Consider the following 22516-nt stretch of genomic DNA (forward strand, 5'->3'; position numbering starts at 1 on the left):
CCGATAGAATGTAAAACAAAAGACGTGTGAACGAGTGTTGGCATTGTTTGCCTGATCGAGTGAAATTAATCCGCGTTCAAGGTCGCCCGCCTTTGTGCAACTGTTTCGTATCGTGGCTGCCAGCTGGTGCGTAAGCCAATTTGGCTACTGACTGATTTGTGCTACAGCAGTGGACGAGAATTTCAACACAAAAGAGGAAAAAAAAGAAGCCAACAGTTGACAGTTGAGTTGTGTAGCTGTAGAGTGTAGAGTGATCTCACACCCGGCTCGCTGCTGGTGGCTGTTTGGAGCTGATTGGTGCTGCTGGCTGTAACGGCTGCAGCTTCGAACGATCGGACAACCAACCCTGCTGGAAGGAAGAAGTAAAGAGGTACGTGTTCTTGTCGGCGCTAGTGCGCTAGATTTAGTGCGATGGATGTAGATCCATCGCCTCCCGCGCCACCATCCCCGAACCCCTCCGACCCTGTCTCTCCTGCCAACCCTTCCAGGCTTTACCCGGATGGATCTCAGGGCAGCTTTACTGTTTTCTTTCGGCCAAAAGCAGGACCGAAATCGAAACCGTTAAACATCCTGCAGATTTCGAAAGACCTGACGAAAGGGTACAAGGCTGTGACTGAAATCTCCTAGGTCAGACCCAACAAGCTCCGTGTCGTGGTCAGCGACCTGAAACAGGCCAACGCTATTGCTCACTCCGAGCTTTTCACATGCGAGTATCGCGTTTATATACCCGCACGAGACGTGGAGATCGATGATGTCATAACCGATTCGAGTCTGTCGGTCGAGTGTATTTTGGCAAGCGGTTTTGGCTGCCTCAAAAATGCTTTGTGTCACGACGTAAAAGTGAAGATCATAGATTGCAATTGCATTTGCATTGCATTTGCGGTATGTGTCTCTTGTCGGCGGCACAAAAGTGTACACTCCGTCAGACTCGTTTCGTGTTACGTTTGCCGGATCTGCTCTCCCTAGCCACGTCTCGATAGGTCGGATTCGTCTGCCTGTGCGATTGTATGTACCCCGTGTTATGAATTGCACCAATTGCAAGCAGTTAGGCCACACAGCCGCCTACTGCTGCAATAAGGCACGATGTAGCAAGTATGGGGAGACTCATGCCGAAGATTCATGCAGTGTTAATGGTGGAAAATGTATTCACTGCGGGGAAAATCAGCATGAGCTCTCCACATGCCCGGTGTACATGAAGCTTAGAGATAAAATCAAGCGGTCACTTAAGGAGCGTTCAAAGCGATCTTACGCTGAGATGCTGAAGAAGACCGTGACCACTTCTACCATAACATCGCACCCCTTTGATCTGTTGTCCTCTGATGAAACCGATTCTGACGATTCACCAGCGGGAACATTTTATGCCAATCCTGGGGAGTCCAGAAAGAGGAAAAATATTTCCTCTCCTAAACGAAAAGGTCCTAAGATTTCCCGAAGTGAAATGAAAGTTACAAACAAACCAAATAGTGCTGCGGAAAAACCGAAGTCAAACTCCTCCTGAGCTTGCAAATTTAAAGTCCCAGAAGGAGTTCCCAGCACTGCCAGGTGTTGAAGAGTGGCAATTCCTCTATTCGACATACATTTGTTACCCCTTATTTGACCTTGTGTCGGAACCCCTTTTGAGCAAATGTCACTATCATTATATTCTTTTATCCAACCTAAAACTATCGTTCCTATAATAAAATGTGCTTAGCTTTACTTCGTAGTATTTTCTCAGGTTATCCGATCTTATCATGGTCAAATCGGTTTCTTATTAGGTTATGGGCCCAGGCCAACGCGAATTATCAGTTCGGAAGTGTTTTCGCCTGCCGGAAAAGGCAAACATGTGTGAAATGGAGCAGGAAAAAGATCTGCATCGTGTACATCTCTTTGACGGGACCAACTATCCCACGTGGAAGTATCGGATGGAAGTAGTTCTGGAAGAATATGACCTACTGGATCTCATCACGACGGAAGTACGGGAACGGGAGGAGTTAGTCGTCAAGGACGAGGACAAAGCAGAGGAAAAGGCACAGAAAAGGAAGGAGCTGGAAAAGGAGAAAAAGAGGGAACGCAAATGTAAATCCCTTATCGTCTCCCGGATAAGCGACAGCCAGATCGAGTACGTGCAGGGGCATTCCACTCCGAAGGCTATCTGGAATGCTCTTTCGCGTGTATTCGAACGCAAAAGTGTTGCGAAAAGAATGCACCTCAGTCGGCAGTTAAAGGAGTTGAGTTACGAAGGCGGACCATTGCAGCAGCGTTTCCTGCGGTACGAATCGCTTGTCCGGCAGCTGCGTGGCATTGGAGCGGTGCTGGAAGACGTCGATGTTGTGTGTGGATTGCTGCTGAGTCTAGGCGATTATTATACAACTGTTGTTACTACGATGGAGTCACTGCCGGAAGAAACGCTTACGCTGGAATTCACGAAATGTCGGCTGCTAGATCAGGAAATTAGGCAAAGTTCAGTCGATGGTGCAAGTGGTATATCGAAACGGGAGCCGGCGGCGTTTGCAAGTAGTTTCAATAGGAAGTCCGCCGGAAAAGAAAAGAAAATAAAGTGTTTCTACTGCCAAAAGTTTGGCCATAAAGCGTCAGTGTGTCCTGAAAAGAAAAAGAAACCTGTAACTGTCCACTTCTCGGAACAAAGCAAGAGCAAGGGCGTGTGTTTTGTTAATGTCGGAAATCCTTATGCGATGAAAAAGATCCAGTGGTTCGTAGATTCGGGTGCGTCTGAACACATAGCGAACAATCGGGACCTGTTTGTGAAGCTAAAACGACTTGATCGTCCGATGACCATTGCTATTGCGAAAGATGGTGAAAGTATCGTTGCGAAATACGCGGGAACAATCGTCGTGAATTCCGTTGTTGAGGAGAAGAAGATTGTGTGCGAAGTGAGAGACGTACTTTTCGTACCAGAAGCAAGGTGCAATCTGTTCTCAGTAAGAAAGGTTGAAGGTGCGGGAATGTCGGTGACTTTCCAAAGCGATACGGTAAAATTTTTTAAAGGCTCGGAGGTAGTCGCGATCGGCAAGCGGGGAAATCTACTGTATGAACTTGAGTTCTATGCGGGCGGAAAAGCGATAGATGCAAAATCTCTGTACTCGTGCGGTGAAGTGCGTATGTGTGATGAACTCTTGCATCGCCGTTATGGCCACCTGAGCCAGAAGAACCTTACGTGTCTTATTGAAACCGGCATGGTCGATGGAATGAACAAAACATCAAAGTCAAGAGATAGCGATGTTACCGTGATTTGTGAATCGTGCGTCGAAGTTAGGCAGACTCGGAAGCCTTTCGAAAGAGGACACGTCGGAAAACGGTCGACGCGAATTCTAGAACTGGTGCATACAGACGTTTGCGGGCCAGTCACTCCTGCGAGTCACAATGGGGCGAAGTATTTCGTTAGCTTCATTGATGACTGGAGTCGTTTCGTAAAAGTGTATCCCATTGCGACGAAGGATAAAGTGTTAGAGTGCTTCGAGGAGTACATTGCCATCGTGGAAGCGCAGTTCGAGAGGCGGGTTTCCCGTGTTCGCTGTGACAACGGTGGCGAGTACCGGGGTTCGTTCATGAAGTTCTGCCGCAAGAAAGGAATTCAGGTGGAGTACACAGTGCCCTACACGCCGGAGCAGAACGGGGTCAGTGAGCGCATGAACCGTACCCTCGTCGAAAAGGCTCGCTCGATGCTCGTTTTCTCCGGCGTCAGCAAGAGATTTTGGAGCGAAGCCATTGAAACTGCTGCTTATTTAACGAACCGAAGACCGGCAAGTGCTTTGGAACAGGGCAAAACACCGTGCGAATTATGGAGTGGACTCAAACCAAATATCTCCAACTTGCGCATATTTGGGTGCACTGCTCACTGCCACATTCCAAAGGAGTACAGAAAGAAACTCGACAGCAAATCATGGAAGAGTGTTTTCGTCGGCTACGCTAAAAATGGGTATCGTATTGATCCAAGAGATAGGAAGGTGAAAATCGTCCGTGATGTTGTTTTCGATGAGAACATCGGTGGCAAGATTAGTAAAGGAGCCGTTGGTGAAGATAGGCTGCAATTGGAGAGCAGTGGTTTACCGATCTGTCGCAGCGAGTCGTATGAATCATTGAACAGTGCTACTGACGAAGAAGAGCAAGCATCGGTGGAAGAAAAAGAAGCATCGGTGGAAGACGAGGAAGCATTGGTGGAAATGGAAGAACCATCGGTGACAGCAGTAGAACCTATTGGTGCGCAGCAGGGATCGGCGGATCGGACTCGTCGCAATCGTCAACCCCCCATCTGGCAGAAGGATTTCGACATGGACTTTGCAGGATTTGCCATGAGTGCTATCGGATTTATACAGGATTTTCCGGACACTATAAAAGAAATGCGAAAGCGTGATGATTGGCCAAAATGGCGAGCGGCTGTGCAAGATGAAATGAACTCGTTGAATCGCAATCAAACCTGGGTGCTAACGAAGCTGCCTGCTGGAAGGAAGCCAATCTCCTGTTAATGGGTTTTCAAAGTTAAGTCTGGTGCAAATGGAGAACCGGAAAAAAAAAAATTAGCGAATCAGGAACGGCTACTTGTGCATCAGATCGACGTGGATTTGGAAGAGGAAATCTATATGGTCCAACCGGGCGGATTTCAGCAGGGAGACGATCTGGTGTGTCGGCTTAACCGTTCCATTTATGGCCTGAAGCAAGCTTCGCGGGCCTGGAATGAACGGTTTCATCAATTCGTCACCAGCATTGGATTCAGGAGCAGTGACAACGATCCGTGTCTTTACATCCGGAGTTCTGGGCTAGAGAAAGTTTTTCTTGTCCTCTATGTGGACGATATACTCGTCATCGGTCACAACCTGAAGGGGATACGAACGGTGAAAAGTCTGCTATGAAAGGAATTTGAAATGGTGAATTTTGATGCGGTGAGCTGTTTCCTGAACGGAAGAGTAATGCGAATCGACCAACAGAATTATTGAAAGGGTTTGCTGAAACGATTCGGGATGGACGACTGCAAACCAGTGTCCACGCCAATTGAATGTCATCTGAAACTACGCAAAGGTGAAGAGGGTCAGCGTACTGACAAGCCCTACCGCGAACTAGTGGGTTGCTTGATGTACGTCACCCTCGCTAGCAGACCAGACTTGTCCGCATCCGTGAACTTGATGAGTCAGTATCAAAGCTGTCCGACGGAGTAGCACTGGATCCACCTGAAGAGGATCCTTAGGTATGTGAAAGGGACGCTAAATCTGGTGTTGGAGTTTCGTGGAGATGATCGAGAGGCTGCCCTGACGGCGTTCAGCGACGCTGATTGGGCGAATGACGTTAACGATCGACGATCTGTGACAGGGTATCTGTTCAAGATTTTTGGAAGCACAAGCGTTTGGCTTACACGTAAACAGCCGACCGTATCGCTCTCTTCAACTGAGGCGGAGTTCGTCGCTCTGTGTACAGCTGCGTGTGAAGGAGTATCGTTGGCGCGTCTTCTAGCCGATTTGGGAATTCGTATCGATGGTCCTGTTACATACCACGAGGACAATCAGTCGTGCCTTCGCGTGGCGGAGGAGCCGCGTGACTGTTGAAGGATGAAGCACGTCGAGGTGAAGTACTACTTCATTCGTGACTAAGTTAAGGCAGGAAACATTCGGATTGAGTATGTCCCTTCGGTCGATCAGCAGGCGGATATTCTAACGAAGGGTTTACCAACTTCTACGTTTGTTAAGCTGCGAGAGATGCTCGGATTAAGGATTGCCGGAATTGAGCAGGGATGTTGAAGACTGGCAATTCCTCTATTCGACATACATTTGTTACCCCTTATTCGACCTTATGTCGGAACCCCTTTTGAGCAAATGTCACTATCATTATATTCTTTTATCTAACCTAAAACTATCGTTCCTATAATAAAACGTGCTTAACTTTACTCCGTAGTATTTTCTCAGGTTATCCGATCTTATCACGGCCAAATCGGTTTCTTATTACCAGGAACATCTAAAACCCCAGTTGTTTCTTTTGCACACCCAGTTGATGAAACAAACTCTGGATTTGTGAAATTCTCTGACATTGTGGACTGGATTTTTGATACTTTCAATATACCCGATCGAATTTACAGTTTTTCTCACAGCATTCCTCCCAACAGTTAGATCATTTTTGAACCAGTTGACTACCCAATGGCCCCTCCTTGCAGCGATTGTACCCTTCGATGCCTAATTCATCTGCGTATATGAAGGATTCTATCTCTGTCTTACAGTGGAATTGTAGAACTATTTTACCAAAAATGGATTCATTTAAAGTTTTGATAAATAAAAACAAATGCGATGCATTTTCCCTTTGTGAAACTTGGCTTACTTCAAATACTGATCTTAACTTCCATGATTTGAATATTATTCGCCTTGATCGAGACACCCTCATATGGAGGAGTACTTTTAGGGATTAAAAAGTGCTATTCTTTCTATCGTATTAACCTCCCCTCGATTCCAGGCATCGAAGTTGTCGCATGTCAAATGACAATACAAGGTAAAGAGCTTCGCATATCCTCAATATATATTCCTCCCATAGCACAGGTTGGGCAACGGCTGCTCTTTGATTTAATAGAACTTCTTCCCTCGCCACGTTTGATTTTGGGAGACTTCAACTCTCATGGTGTGGCTTGGGGTTCCCCTTACAATGATAACCGCTCCTCTTTAATCTATAACCTTTGCGATGACTTCGACATGACTATTTTGAACAACGGTGAAATGACACGTATCCCGAAACCTCCAGCGCGCCCAAGCGCTTTGGATCTATCCTTATGTTCGACGTCGCTACGGTTGGATTGCACATGGAAGGTAATCCTCGATCCTCACGGTAGCGACCATTTGCCTATTCTTATTTCAATTACAAACGGGTTAACTCGCATGCAACCAATTGACATTCCATATGACCTCACATGGAATGTCGATTGGAAGTTATACGAGGAAATGATTTCAAAAGCGGTCGAGTCGATTCAACATCATCCACCACTTGAAGAATACAACCTCCTCGCGGGCTTGATTCTCGGCGCCGCGTTGCAAGCCCAAACGAAGGAATATCCCGGCGTAACGATCAAAAAACGGCCTCCCATTCCGTGGTGGGACAAAGAGTGCTCCGATGTCTACACGCAAAGATCCGACGCGTTTTTGGCCTTCCAGAAGGGAGGTATACCTGGCGACTATATACGGTATTCGGAGCTTGATACCAAGCTTAATAGCTTCGTAAATGAGACGTCGAGGGAGACATCGATGAGCACTCTTTGGAACACAGCCCGAAGAATGCGAAATCGTATAACGGTCAACGAAAGCTAGGAGTCTTCAAGTTGGTGGATATTTGATTTTGCCAGGAAAGTATGTCCGGAGGTACAGAGCTGAGCAAAACATTGTTCGCGATGCGCATCCGGGCCACGACGCGATAGAATCACCTTTAACGATGGCAGAATTTTCAGTTGCCCTCCTGTCCTGTAACAATAACGCGCCTGGGTTAGAAAGAATCAAATTCAACTTGTTGAAGAATCTACCCGGCACTGCCAAGAGGCGCTCGTTGAACTTGTTCAATAAGTTCCTGGAGCAAAACATTGTACCGCAGGATTGGAGGCAAGTGAAGGTGATCGCCATCCAAAAACCGGGAAAATCAGCTTCTGATCACAACTTTTATAGGCCGATTGCAATGCTGTCCTGTTTCCGGAAATTGATGGAAAAAATGATACCCCGTCGTTTAGACCATTGGGTCGAATCAAATGGTCTACTATCAGATACTCACGGGCGACTCGTCCATAGGTGCATATATATATATATATATATATATATATATATATATATATATATATATATATATATATATATATATATATATATATATATATATATATATATATATATATATATATATATATATATATATATATATATATATATATATATATATATATATATATATATATATATATATATATATATATTGGGTGCATTTCAGTTATTTTCGTTGTTTTCCAGAAACTGAAAGTGGTCATCTTCTGATTCAAAATGGTGTCCAGGGTCAATGCTTGGCTTCTTGGCATTTGGAGACAATTTCTGGCCCCTGAGCGTCACTCTGGTTTAGGAAACACCCATATTGGGTGTTATTTGGTCATTTTCGGCTGTTTTCCAGTAACCGGATGTCACCATCTTCGAATTCAAAATGGTGTCTGTGGTCGATTCTAGCTCCTGTGTTTCATTCTGGTTCCGAAGATCCTCATTTTGTATGGAAATCGGCCATTTTTGGTTGTTTTTTAGAAACCGGAAGTTGCCATCTTACAATTCATAATGGTGTCTGAGGTCAATTTTCAGCTTAATTCTCGTTCCAGAGATACTCATATTGGGTGGTATTTGGTCACTTTAGGCTGTTTTACGGACACCGGAAGTCGCCATCTTGGATTTCAAAACAATTTCGGCCCTCAGTGCGTCAATCTGGTTAAAGAAACGCTCATATTGAGTGGTATTTGATCATTTAAGGCTGTTTTCCAGACACCGGAAGTCGCCATCTTACAATTCTAAATATTATCTGAGGTCAATTTTTTGCTTCAGTGCATCATAACAATCCCGAAAATACCTATATGGCGTCGTACACAAATTACGTAACGCTAGAAACCTAGATTTCAGACCCCCTCCCCCCCCTATGTAACGATAAGTAACGTTAGATATGACTCCCCCCCTAAAGTTACGTAACGCTGGACAACCTGTCCCCCTCCAAATTTGCAATTTTGAGCAAACATCTCAGTTACGTAACGGGCTCAACTACCCCTCCCCCTCCCCCTATGTATCAATAAGTAACGCAGACTTATCCCCCTTCCCCCGCCCCCTTCATGCGTTACGTAATTTGTGTACGACGCCTATTGGGTGGTATTTGGTGCTTTTCGGCTGTTTTCCAGACACCGGAAATCGCCATCTTACAATTCAAAATGTTGTCTGAGGTCGATTTGTGGCTTCAGTGCATCATAACAATCCCGGAAATACCCATATTGGGTGGTATTTGGTCATTTGCCGCTGTTTTTCAGAAACCGGAAGTCGCCATCTTGGATTTCAGAATGGCATTAGGAGACAATTTTAGGCCTCTGAGCGTCAATCTAGTTGAAGAAACATTTATATTGGGTGGTATTTGGTCATTTTCGGCTGTTTTCCAGACACCCGAAGTCGCCATCTTACAATTCAAATTGTTGTTTGAGGTCGATTTGTGGCTTCAGTGTATCATAACAATCCCAGAAATACCCATATTTGGTGGTGTTTGGTCATTTGCCGCTGATTTTCAGAAACCGGAAGTCGCCATCTTGTATTTTACATTGGCATTAGGAGACAATTTTAGGCCTCTGAGCGTCAATCTAGTTGAAGAAACATTTATATTGGGTGGTATTTGGTCATTTTCGGCTGTTTTCCAGACACCGGAAGTCGCCACCTTACAATTCAAAATGTTGTTTGAGGTCGATTTGTGGCTTCAGTGCACCATAACAATTCCGGAAATACCCATGTTTGGTGGTATAAGGTCATTTGCCGTTATTTTTCAGAAACGGGAAGTCGCCATCTTGGATTTCGAAATGGTATTTGGAGACATGCCAGAAGAAGGAAGGGTGTCGAAACATTATGGACATGTTTGTTACACCTAATAACATTCACCTGCTAAATTTGGTTATATTTGATTGATTGGTTCTCGAGCTGTGCGTAATTTGAGTTTCATTTGTATGGGACTCCTCCCTTATAGAAGAGAGAGGGGTGTCAAACCGTTATATTTGTTACCCCAAAAAACAATCACCTGCCAAATTTGGTTCCATTTAGTTGGTTAGTTCTCGAGATAAGCAGAAATTTGTGTTTCATTTGTTATGAACTCTTCCCTCACAGAAGAGGGAGGGGAGTCGAACCACTATGGACATACTTGTTACCTCTAAAAACATTCAAATACCAAATTTGGTTGTATTTGGTTGATTGGTTCTCGAGCTGTGCGAAATTCGTATTTCATTTGTATGGGACCGCTTCCTTGTAGAAGAGGGAGGGGAGTCGAACCATTATGGATATATTTGTTACTCCTGAAAACATCCACATGCCAAATTTGGTTCCATTTGCTTGGTTAGTTTTCGAGATGTGCAGAAATTTGTGTTTCATTTGTATGGGACCCCTCCCTTGCAGAAGGGGGAGGGGTCTCGAACTATCTTAGTCAACTTTCCCGGCCCCTAAAACCCCTATATACAAAATTTCACGCCGATCGGTTCGGTAGTTTCCAAGCCTATATGAATCAGACAGACAGACAGACAGACAGATAGACAGACAGACAGACAGACAGAGCTGCATTTTTATATGTTTAGATTGAAGGATGTTTTCCAAAAACCGGAAGTCGCAAATTCGGATTTCAAAATGAAGTATGGAGTTGATTCCTGGCCTCTGAGCATCATCCCGGGTACTGAAAAACTCACATTGCGTAATGTTTGTCCCTTTTAGACTGGTTTCCAGAAACCGGGAGCTACTGTCTAGTAATTTAAAATGGCGTCTGTAGATGATTTTTGGCCTCTGGGTATCATACCGGTACCCCAAATCGTATTGGATGATATTTGTCACTTTAGGCTGTTGATCGGAAACCGTCGCCATCTTCGACATCGAAATACCAAGATCAGGCAGTTCAGCAATTTTATGCTGGATTTTATGATTTTATGATTATCAAGCAACCAGAAGTGGTCATTTGGATTAAAGATGGAGGTTGAGGTCGGAAACTGGCCACTGGGTATAATCCTGGTTTCAAGAACCCATATTGAATGGTGTTGGGGGATTCATTGGATCACCTTTTTTTTAGGGGGGGGGGGAATGTTAATAGGGGGGGGGGGGGGGGTAAATGATTTATTTATGTACTAATATCTATTCAGAATTATTATTGTGTGTTCTGCCACAAATGGTGACATTTCAACACTATTCTATATATATATTTGTACGCTTTTTTATATTAATTAATGTTATTAGCTTTCGCAGTTAAGTTAATGTAATTGTAGGAAAATTATTAAACCTACTTGTCAAGGAAAAAAAAACAAGGAATAAAACAAAACTTAAAATAAACTAAAAACTATCTCACTGACTATAAAGTGAGCTAACCGTTGCAATTGAGGATTGCAACGATTTTTGTCGGAATTTGTTGATAATTTGGCTTGACATATTTTCTAATGTTTCTACATTAGTGAGCCTATGTAGCTCGTTCGTACTAAACCAGGGAGGACGCTTCAAAATCATTTTCAAAAGTTTATTCTGAATCCTTTGAAGTGTCTTCTTCCTGGTTGTACAACAACTTGTCCAGATGGGAACTGCATATAACATTGCTGGCCTAAAAATTTGTTTGTAAATTAACAGTTTATTCTTGAGACAAAGTCTAGAATTCCTGTTGATAAGAGGATATAAACATTTGATATACTTATTGCACTTCGACTGGATATTTTCAATGTGCTCCTTGAAAGTAAGGTTCTTATCATAAATTAGCCCTAAGTATTTAACTTGATCAGACCAATTTAAGACCACACCGTTCATCTTAATAACGTGGTTATGGGTGGGTTTGAGAAATGAAACTCTTGGCTTATGAGGAAAAATAATTAACTGTGTTTTAGAAGCATTAGGGGAAATCTTCCATTTCTGCAAGTATGAAGAAAATATATCTAAACTTTTTTGTAGCCGACTGCATATAACACGAAGGCTTTTTCCTTTTGCGGAAATGCTTGTATCGTCACAAAACAGAGATTTCTCACAACCTGGTGGTAAGTCAGGAAGATCAGAAGTAAAAATGTTATATAAGATTGGGCCCAAGATACTCCCCTGAGGTACACCAGCTCTAACAGGCAATCTATTAGATTTACCATTTAGATAGTTAACCTGAACTTTGTATCATTTTTGTAAGGTAAAGCGGAAAACTGAAATTTGACATTTTAGCTATTATACCTTTATGCCAAACACTGTCGAATGCCTTTTCTATATCTAGAAGCGCAGCTCCAGTCGAATAGCCTTCAGATTTATTAGTTCGAATCATATTTGTTACTCTAAGTAACTGATGAGTAGTGGAATGCCCATGACGAAAACCAAACTGCTCATTTGCAAAAATTGAGTTCTCATTAATATGTGTTATCATTCTATTAAGAATTATTCTTTCAAAAAGTTTGCTAATAGAGGAAAGTAAACTAATTGGTCGATAACTTGATGGCTCATTCCGCGTCGAACACTCGACAGAAACGGACGTGCAAAGTGGTCGTTCTATTACAATCCGGTTCGTGTGTACGAATAGCCAAACAAAAGAGTGTATTATTCGCGCTAAATGCCAACTAGATTGTGAGTTGTGTCGCTACGTTCTGTACTCGCAACTTTGGCTGTATTGGTGCAAAATACCAGCTGCAGTTTTGATCTGTGCACAGTGAATAGATCTTTCTAATTCAAGGCCATCAGTTGACAGTCGAGTGTGCTGAGTGATCTCACACCCGGCTCACTGCTGCTGGCTGTATTGGTGCTGCTGTACTGGTGCTGCTGGCTGCTTTGGGTGCAGCTTCGAACGATCGGACAACCACTGCTGGAAGGAAGAAGTAAATAGGTACGTGTTCTTGTCGGCGCTAGTGCGCTAGTGCGCTAGATTTAGCGCGATGAATATAGATCCCTCGCCTCCCGTGCCGCCATCCCCGAACCCCCCTGACCCTGACCCTTCTGTTACCCCCTCCCCTGTTCACTCTCCAGTCCCCCTCGCCCCAGGCTTTACCCGGACGGATCTCAACAGGGCAGCTTTACTGTTTATTTTCGTCCAAAGGCAGGAGTGAATTAAACATACTGCAAATTTCTAAAGACCTGACGAAGGGGTACAAGGCCGTGACCGAAATTTCCAAGGTTCGACCTAACAAGCTCCGTGTCGTGGTCAGTGATCTGGCGCAGGCCAATGCTATCGCTTGCTCTGAGCTCTTCACACGCGAGTATCGCGTTTACATACCCGCACGAGACGTGGAGATCGACGGTGTCATAACCGATTCGAGTCTGTCTGTCGAGTGTATCCTAAAAAGCGCAACCGGTTGCTTCAAAATACCGAAACACAGGCGAAGATTTTGGATTGTAAGCAATTGCGGTCCATGTCTCTCGTCGGCGGTAAAAAAGTTTACACTCCGTCAGACTCGTTTCGCGTTACGTTTGCCGGATCTGCACTCCCTAGCCACGTCTCGATCGACCGGGTTCGTCTGCCTGTGCGATTGTATGTACCCCGTGTTATGAATTGCACCAATTGCAAGCAGTTAGGCCACACAGCCGCCTACTGCTGCAATAAGGCACGATGTAGCAAGTGTGGGGAGACTCATGCGGAAGATTCTTGCAGTGTTAATGCTGAAAAATGTATTCACTGTGGGGAAAACCAGCATGAGCTCTCCACATCAAGCGGTCACTTAAGGAGCGTTCAAAGCGTTCTTATGCTGAGATGCTGAAGAAGACCGTGACCACTTCTACCATAACATCGAACCCCTTTGATCTGTTGTCCTCTGATGAAACCGATTCTGACGATTCATCAGCGGGAACATCTTATGCCAATCCTGGGGAGTCTAGGAAGAGGAAAAATGTTTCTTCTCCTAAACTTCCCCGTAAAGGTCCTAAGATTTCCCAAAGTGTAATGAAAAGTACGAACAAACCAAACAGTGCTGCGGAAAAACTGAAGCAAACTCCTCCTGGGCTTGCAAATTTATAGTCCCAGAAGGTGTTCCCAGCACTGCCAGGAACATCTAAAACCCAGTTGTTCCTTTTGCACATCCAGTTGATGAAACAAACTCTGGATTAGTGAAATTTTCTGACATTGTGGACTGGATTTTTGAAAATTTCAATGTACCCGATCCAATTAAAATTTTTCTTACAGCATTCATCCCAACAGTTAGATCATTTTTGAAGCAGTTGACTGCCCAATGGCCCCTCCTTGCAGCGATTGTATCCTTCGATGCCTAATTCAACCGCGTATATGAAGGATTCTATCTCTGTCTTACAGTGGAATTGTAGAAGTATTTTACCAAAAATTGATTCGTTTAAAGTTTTGATAAATAAAAACAAATGCGATGCATTTTCCCTTTGTGAAACTTGGCTTACTTCAAATATTGATCTCAACTTCCATGATTTTAATATTATTCGCCTTGATCGAGACACCCCATATGGAGGAGTACTTTTAGGGATTAAAAAGTGCTATTCTTTCTATCGTATTAACCTCCCCTCGATTCCAGGCATCGAAGTTGTCGCATGTCAAACGACAATACAAGGTAAAGAGCTTTGTATTGCCTCAATATATATTCCTCCCATAGCACAGGTTGGGCAACGGCTGCTCTTTGATTTAATAGAACTTCTTCCCTCGCCACGTTTGATTTTGGGAGACTTCAACTCTCATGGTGTGGCTTGGGGTTCCCCTTACAATGATAACCGCTCCTCTTTAATCTATAACCTTTGCGATGACTTCGACATGACTATTTTAAACAACGGTGAAATGACACGTATCCCGAAACCTCCAGCGCGCCCAAGCGCTTTGGATCTATCCTTATGTTCGACGTCGCTACGGTTGGATTGCACATGGAAGGTAATCCTCGATCCTCACGGTAGCGACCATCTGCCTATTCTTATTTCAATTACAAACGGGTCAACTCGCATGCGACCAATTGACATTCCGTATGACCTCACACGGAATGTCGATTGGAAGTTATACGAGGAAATGATTTCAAAAGCGGTCGAGTCGATTCAACATCATCCACCACTTGAAGAATACAACCTCCTCGCGGGCTTGATTCTCGACGCCGCGTTGCAAGCCCAAACGAAGAAATATCCCGGCGTAACGATCAAAGAACGGCCTCCAACTCCGTGGTGGGACAAAGAGTGCTCCGATGTCTACACGCAAAGATCCGACGCGTTTTTGGCCTTCCAGAAGGGAGGTATACCCGACGACTATATACGGTATTCGGAGCTTAATACCAAGCTTAAAAGCCTGGCTAAAGCAAAGAAACGCGGATATTGGCGTCGGTTCGTGAACGAGACGTCGAGGGAGACATCGATGAGCACTCTTTGGAACACAGCCCGAAGAATGCGGAATCGCGTAACGGTCAACGAAAGCGAGGAGTCTTCAAGTCGGTGGATATTTGATTTTGCCAGGAAAGTATGTCCGGACTCTGTTCCTGCGCAAAACTTTGTTCGCGATACGTCTCCGGGTCACGACGCGATAGAATCACCTTTTACGATGGCAGAATTTTCAGTTGCCCTCCTGTCCTGTAACAATAACGCGCCTGGGTTAGAAAGAATCAAATTCAACTTGTTGAAGAATCTACCCGGCAATGCCAAGAGGCGCTTGTTGAACTTGTTCAATAAGTTCCTGGAGCAAAACATTGTACCGCAGGATTGGAGGCAAGTGAAGGTGATCGCCATCCAAAAACCAGGGAAACCAGCTTCTGATCACAACTCTTATAGGCCGATTGCAATGCTATCCTGTATCCGGAAATTGATGGAAAAAATGATACTCCGTCGTTTAGACCATTGGGTCGAATCAAATGGTCTACTATCAGATACTCAATTTGGCTTCCGCCGCGCCAAAGGGACGAATGATTGTCTTGCGTTGCTTTCAACAGATATTCAGCTGGCGTATGCTCGCAAAGAACAAATGGCGTCTGCGTTCTTGGACATTAAAGGGGCTTTTGATTCCGTTTCTATTGACATTCTTTCGGGTAAACTTCACCGACAAGGATTTTCTCCAATTTTGAACAATTTTTTGCACAATTTGTTGTCCGAAAAGCACATGCATTTTACGCACGGTGATTTGGCAACTTTTCGCATTAGCTACATGGGTCTTCCCCAGGGCTCATGTTTAAGCCCCCTTCTTCACAACTTTTATGTAAATGACATCGACGAATGTCTGGCAAATTCATGCACGATAAGACAACTTGCAGACGACAGTGTAATCTCTGTTACAGGAGCTAAAGCTGCCGATTTGCAAGGACCATTGCAAGATACCTTGGACAATTTGTCTGCTTGGGCTTTACAGCTAGGTATCAAATTCTCTCCGGAGAAGACTGAGATAGTAGTTTTTTCTAGGAAGCATGAACCTGCTCAGCTTCAAACACAATTAATGGGTAAAACGATTTCTCAGGTTTTGGTACACAAATATCTTAGTGTCTGGTTCGACTCTAAAGGCACCTGGGGTTGTCACGTGAGGTGTCTGATGAAAAAATGTCAACAAAGAGTGAATTTTCTTCGTACAATAACCGGACAATGGTGGGGACCCCACCCAGGAGACCTTATAAGGCTTTACCAAACAACGATACTGTCTGTTATTGAGTACGGGTGTTTCTGCTTCCGCTCCGCAGCAAACACACATTTGATCAAACTGGAGCGAATACAATATCGTTGTTTGCGTATCGCCTTGGGTTGCATGCAATCGACCCATACGATGAGTTTGGAGATCTTAGCTGGAGTACTACCATTGAAAAACCGCTTCTGGAGCCTGTCTTCTCGTATTCTAATCAAATGTGAGGTCTTGAACCGTCCCGTGATTGAAAATTTTGAAAGGTTAATCGAACTTAATTCTCAAACCCGTTTTATAACATTGTATTTCAATCACATGTCCCAAAATATTAACCCTTCTTCGAATATTCCAAATCGTGTCGACTTATCAAATACTTCTGATTCTACTGTGTTTTTCGATACATCCATGATAGAAGAAACTCGTGGAATCCCGGATCATTAAAGCGTGCAGCAGATCCCTAAAATTTTTTCCAATAAATATCGAAACATCAACTGCAAAAATATGTTCTACACTGACGGATCACTTCTTGATGGCTCCACTGACTTCGGTATTTTCAATAACAATTTAACCGTCTCCCATAAGCTCGATAATCCTGCTTCTGTTTACGTCGCAGAATTAGCTGCAATTCAGTACACCCTAGGGATTATCGAAAAAATGCCCACGGACCATTATTTCATCTTTGCGGACAGTCTCAGTTCCATTGAGGCTCTCCGATCGATGAAAGATGTTAAGCACTCTCCGTATTTCCTGGGGAAAATACGGGAACATCTGAGTGCTTTATCCGAAAAATCTACTCAGATTACCTTAGCGTGGGTCCCTTCTCACTGCTCGATACCGGGTAATGAGAAAGCGGACTCTTTGGCTAAGGTGGGCGCAACAAACGGTGATATTTATAAAAGACCAATTGCCTTTAATGAATTTTTCGCATTTGTACGTCAGAATACGATCATCAGTTGGCAAAATTCTTGGACCAAGGGGGAACTGGGAAGGTGGTTACATTCCATAATCCCCAAGGTGTCGACGAACCCGTGGTTCAAGGGGTTGGATGTAGGTCGGGATTTCATTTGCGTGATGTCCCGGCTTATGTCCAATCACTATAGATTTGACGCGCATCTCCGTCGTGTTGGGCTCGGGGAAAGTGGTATCTGTGCCTGTGGTGAAGGTTATCACGACATAGAGCACGTTGTTTGGTTATGCCCTGTACACCGTGACGCCAGGTCTAGATTAATAGCTTCCCTGCAGGCCGAAGGTAGGCAGCCGGCTGTTCCTGTTCGTGATGTCTTGGCGAGCCGTGACCTATCCTACATGTCCCTTATATACGTTTTCCTGAAATCCATCCACGCCCCAGTTTAGTCCTATCCCCTTCCGCCTACATCCAACCAAACGACAAGAACACGTTAAGACCCCGGATCCGGAAACAGCAATCAGACCCGCACGATACTCTCAAGGCCCGATGGAAACAACCCAATATGCCAGTCTGTAATATCTTGGCCCAGCAGCGGAACAAATTTAATATGCTGCTTACCTATGGCAATGAAAACCAACAAACAGCAAACCTGTGCTTTTAATGAAAAATATTCTAGCTTTAAGTTAGATTTAGTTTCAGCTCGTAGTCGGCAGCGAGGATAAAAAATTTGCTTTTAGTTATTAAGATACTTTAGAAAGTAAGCTACCAGATATAATTGGCGCCGTTAAACATTGAATTGTATTTGTGCCGTGTCAAATAAACTATAGATGAAGAAAAAAAAAAAAAAACTTGATGGCTCAGCTGGATTCTTTTCGGGTTTTAAAATTGGAGTGACTTTGGCATTTTTCCATTTCGTAGGAAAATGTGCTAGTGCAAAGCATCTGTTAAAAATTTTTACCAAGAAATTTAAAGAGTTTTCGGGAAGTCTTTTGATGAGGATTTAGAAAATCCCATCATCTCCTGGTGCTTTCATGTTTTTGTATTTTTGAAAATAGTTCGCACCTCATTCAAGTTTGTTTCCAATACCTCTTTAGAAAGAAATTCTTGGGTGGTGATTTGATCATATTTTTGGTTTACTTCATTTTCAATAGAACTTACTACGTTCAAATTGGAGTTATGAAAAAATTAATCACCTTCTGCTTCGACTCACCTGGGAATGTCTCAAACTTTAAATTGCTACATACAGCGAAACAACGCCGTTAGGAAAAATTTTCCGCAAGGTTGTGACACAAAAATTTTGTATAGCCACATCGCAACGGTAACAGGGGCTCCAATCCTACCAATCTCGATAATTGAAACGCAAAAATCATGTGTCCCATCCCCAGTGGGAGAATATAAACATGTTCGCAATTTCCTAGTTGATGCCAGAAATGAACGAAACTAGGCGAAAACGCTCAAAATTTATAAACTAACTTAATTATTTTTTATTTGCTGTTCTTGTTTGCGTGCAGTAGCACTTTAGTTAAATGGGCTGTGTTTTTGCGTAATTGGGTTTCTGGAGCAGCAGACGGCGCGGACTGTGATTTTAACTAATTAACACATCCACGTACTTTTGCATTTCGTTTTTTTAGCATAAATGAGACATCTATCAAGAATGCTACGTAATCAGATAAGAACCTGACATTTAAAAAAAAAAACAATTTTATTTCACCTGTATAATTTTCATTTGCAATAAATAATTTTGAAGGTATCCAACTACACCCTGGCTTGTGTGAAACAAAATTTCCGCTGGTGCTATTGACTCCCTCTCGAAGAGGCGTTAGCCAGTCTAAGGGGGATCTCTAACGCGAATTTGATGACACAAGTGGTCTCAACCGAAAACTGTGAGGACCTAATACCACTTGTATCAACCGCAGATATTCGTCATGTAATCCAAAACTGTGCGATTGAGAGCCGAGATGCAATCCAATACTGTCGCAACGGCTGTATTTTATCTGTTTTGGCATGCTTTTCTTGTCGTAATGACGACTGTGGGATACGCCCGGCGAAATTTCGATTGCTTGATATTGATACTACCTTTCCCCTGTGTACACCGAACCTGCTATAAATGGCTATAAATTAAGCCGTACTATGGAACGCGTCTCGTGTCGCTTGTCGCTCAGCTCAACTGAGCTCTCTTCAGTCTGTTGATAAAATATTTTCCGATGCTACACGACACGGGTGTATGACGAAATTGAATTCCCCCGCTTGTTCCAGGGTTTTGTGGTGTTTGCTTTGTGATAATTAGTATTATGGTTTGTTTACACTTTTCAGTTAGGCAACTCCTCGCCACGTCTGTGTTCGGTGTTGGGCCACCGGATTGCACAGCCATTAATAACAGGTTTTGTGACGAAATTATGCACCAATGGTTTGGAATATGACTCGAGCTGCGACGATTGATGACACAATTTCCGCGATTGCTTATTTTAAGAGTTTCAATTAAAAATTAATGATGTTACGTTATCATTTTTCCTATTAAAAATCACATTCAAAATAACTTGTTTTCATTAATCAAATATCTATAACTTGAATAAAATATTCATAACTCATGAACATTCTGGTATCAGTCAACACTGGAAAAAAACTTTCTGAAATGATTAAGATAAAAGTAAAGCTGAAGTATTACGAAGTAAGTAAGATTTACTATTGTTTTTCAAACAATGTTACTTTTTTTCGAAAACTCTATCGTATGCGAATCAACAAATTACCTCCAAAAAGCCAAACAAATTTCACAGCCTATTAATTTAAACCCGCTTTTTTAAATGGTCATAACAAAATAAACAGCAAACCTTCTGTGCTGCTTATAAGTTTCCCCTTCATTTGCCAAGGCCACATATGTATAGTGGTGTTGTATTCATTTGTTCACCCAGCCAGAATTTTCGAAAAAGAGTAAAACCGAATTAGCAATAAGTCGTTAAGAATCGTAAACAATTCACGCACCACCGGCAAAGTTGGACGGTGAAATCTCGGTCTAGTCTAGCTACGGTGCATATAAGAGCTCTTAAAATCACTTCAAAATCTCGAACGGGTCCCAGCACCTCTGCCGTCGGCCGCCTTGGAATGATTATTGTTCCGGTTCGGGATTTTCTTATGTTGCTGCGAGTCGCGGCGTCTCGGTATCGTAATTTCCACTTTATTGTTTTATGAGTTATGCGCACTGAGAGCTCGTCATGCTGGGACCTTGTTTCGGCCGCTCACTGCCTGTTTCGGAAATAAAATAATTAAAATTGTTCGATGGCACACGGAGAAGCACATTCGAAAAGGAAGGAAGGGAAAATTATTATCCATTCTTCAAAACGCAGGCAATTTTGGGGAAAATTCTCTGTTGATTGTGTTCTCTGCTGGCTGTTTGCTTTTGCGGTTTATCCCTTCTGCGTTCTTGGGCCGTGCTGCGATAGTTCGCATTGACATTATTATCAAACTTCATGCCAAAAGAGGCAGCCAGACAAAGCGTCTTTTTATTGCTGCAGAACAATTGTCGAAATGTGTCGACCACATGTTTGACATCGCTCGGGTAATTTGGATTGATGGAACCGTCTGTGACCCCTTTTTATAGCGGGGTTTGTCCAGATTTTTATCGCTGGAAATTTCCGTACGGTTCTTTCATATTGTTTTGAAGAGCCTCAGAGAAAGGCGAAAAAAGTGATTTGATATGCAGTGCATCAATTGTCAATAATGTTGCCTAACTGAATTATTTTAACTTAGTTCTGGTGCTGTTTTGTCTTTATCTTCTAACAATTTTACCCTAGCTTTTTGTTGTTGTGACATGTTTTTTGAACCATTTCGATTTCCTTTACTAAATTATTGTTCAAAACTAATCCGAACTTTACTTCTTATGTTTTCATTTATTGATCACTGCGGTTTTCTATTTCGAATGATACTCGAATTAACAAACTGCTTCATTCTAATGACAGGGTCTGTATTTAATCTCATTGCTTATATCAGGATTATAACAAATCTTGATATTTTGTTACGAACTTTTTGTATCAACTTGTGTTCTAAACTTAGTCTCGTTAATAGTTGAAATATCAAAATTCCTATCAAAATTACTTACTAATTATTACAAATCATAGCAAGTTTTGTTAGGTTTTTGGCAGAAAAAGATTAAAATTAGTTAGAAAGTACAATATTTTGTTGATTGATCGTTTGATCGGGTTACGAGCATCTTTCGGTACAATTATTTCTGTTTTCTCCATCCTATACTGGCGAACAGTCTGTGATAAAATAAATGAGCATTGGAAGCGAATTGTTCGAATGCTAACAGCTTCCATACAGTTTAGTAAAGCGGGCAATGTATGTAGTTTCGCGGGAATGCGAAGATGAACGGGAATAGAAGGTGTGACTAGAATTAGAAAAAATTTTCCCTCGTCCAGACGGGACTCGAACCCGCAATCTCCGGCAAGGTGTTTTGGCCAATTAAACTACTGGGTAAGGGTAACTCTTCCTAAGACCAATGTCGAATCACCCTCTACTATTGTGTTCCCGCATCTCAGCACGCCGCGATGAAACTGCACACACTGCCCTGTGGAAGTTTATTTCTGTCAACTGAGAGAGTGGTCTCTTAACGCACACTGTGTATAATGACTTATTATATCTACAGCGGCGCAAGCGATGGGACACGTCAGTTGGTGGCCAACTCCCATGGAAGGCGTAGCACGGAAGAGCTCCGTTGTGCTAATTTTACTTTACGAACTAATTTCATTTTTTGTCATAATGTAAGTCAATATTCTTGAATGATCAGTTGGGGTAATTCTTCAACAGAATTCTTGCGTAAATTTCATGTTTTACGATGCTTACTGCATTCGCTCTAATACCAAAACTTGAAGCAATTGCCGATTGAGACCAAGATGGCAACCTGATGGAAACATTGTTCTAATACCAGAAACAAAAAAGTTAATTTTTGAAGTGGAGCTACGTCTTTGTTTTCTACAGGAATATTACGGATGTGGTATTTCAGGCATCTGCAGATGCGGATGCGGATATGTGATTACGGATGCAGATATAGATAAAGCAAAGCAAAGCCTTGGTGCTACATTCAGATTCGGAACTTGACCTTCTGTTTATATGTACAATGTGTACAGGACAATTGCGGGGCCAGCGCTATGATCCTACTGACACTAACAGTCTTCCCCCAGCCGAAACTCGAACCTACGGCGACTGGCTTGATAGGCCAGCATCGTACCTCGACTCTCGAGACCATCTGGAAGAGGCAGATATAAATGCCGATGTCAATTTTGATGTCTCGAAGGTAAAAGTTTTTCGAAAAGTTTGAAACAACCCTTTTTCCTAAACAATTTGGTAACCTACTGTTGGAACCTAATAAAAACTGAT

General features: G+C 43.0%; 1 protein-coding gene across 8 annotated transcripts in view; it reads left to right on the top strand.

Annotated features, from left to right (window-relative positions):
• Positions 1-22516, top strand: part of LOC129721097 (tyrosine-protein kinase Src64B) — a 176167-nt gene that overhangs the window by 125298 nt on the left and 28353 nt on the right. The gene's annotated exons all lie outside the window — the stretch shown is intronic.

Source organism: Wyeomyia smithii, chromosome 2 (genome assembly GCF_029784165.1).
Source record: "Wyeomyia smithii strain HCP4-BCI-WySm-NY-G18 chromosome 2, ASM2978416v1, whole genome shotgun sequence".
Taxonomy (NCBI): domain Eukaryota; kingdom Metazoa; phylum Arthropoda; class Insecta; order Diptera; family Culicidae; genus Wyeomyia; species Wyeomyia smithii.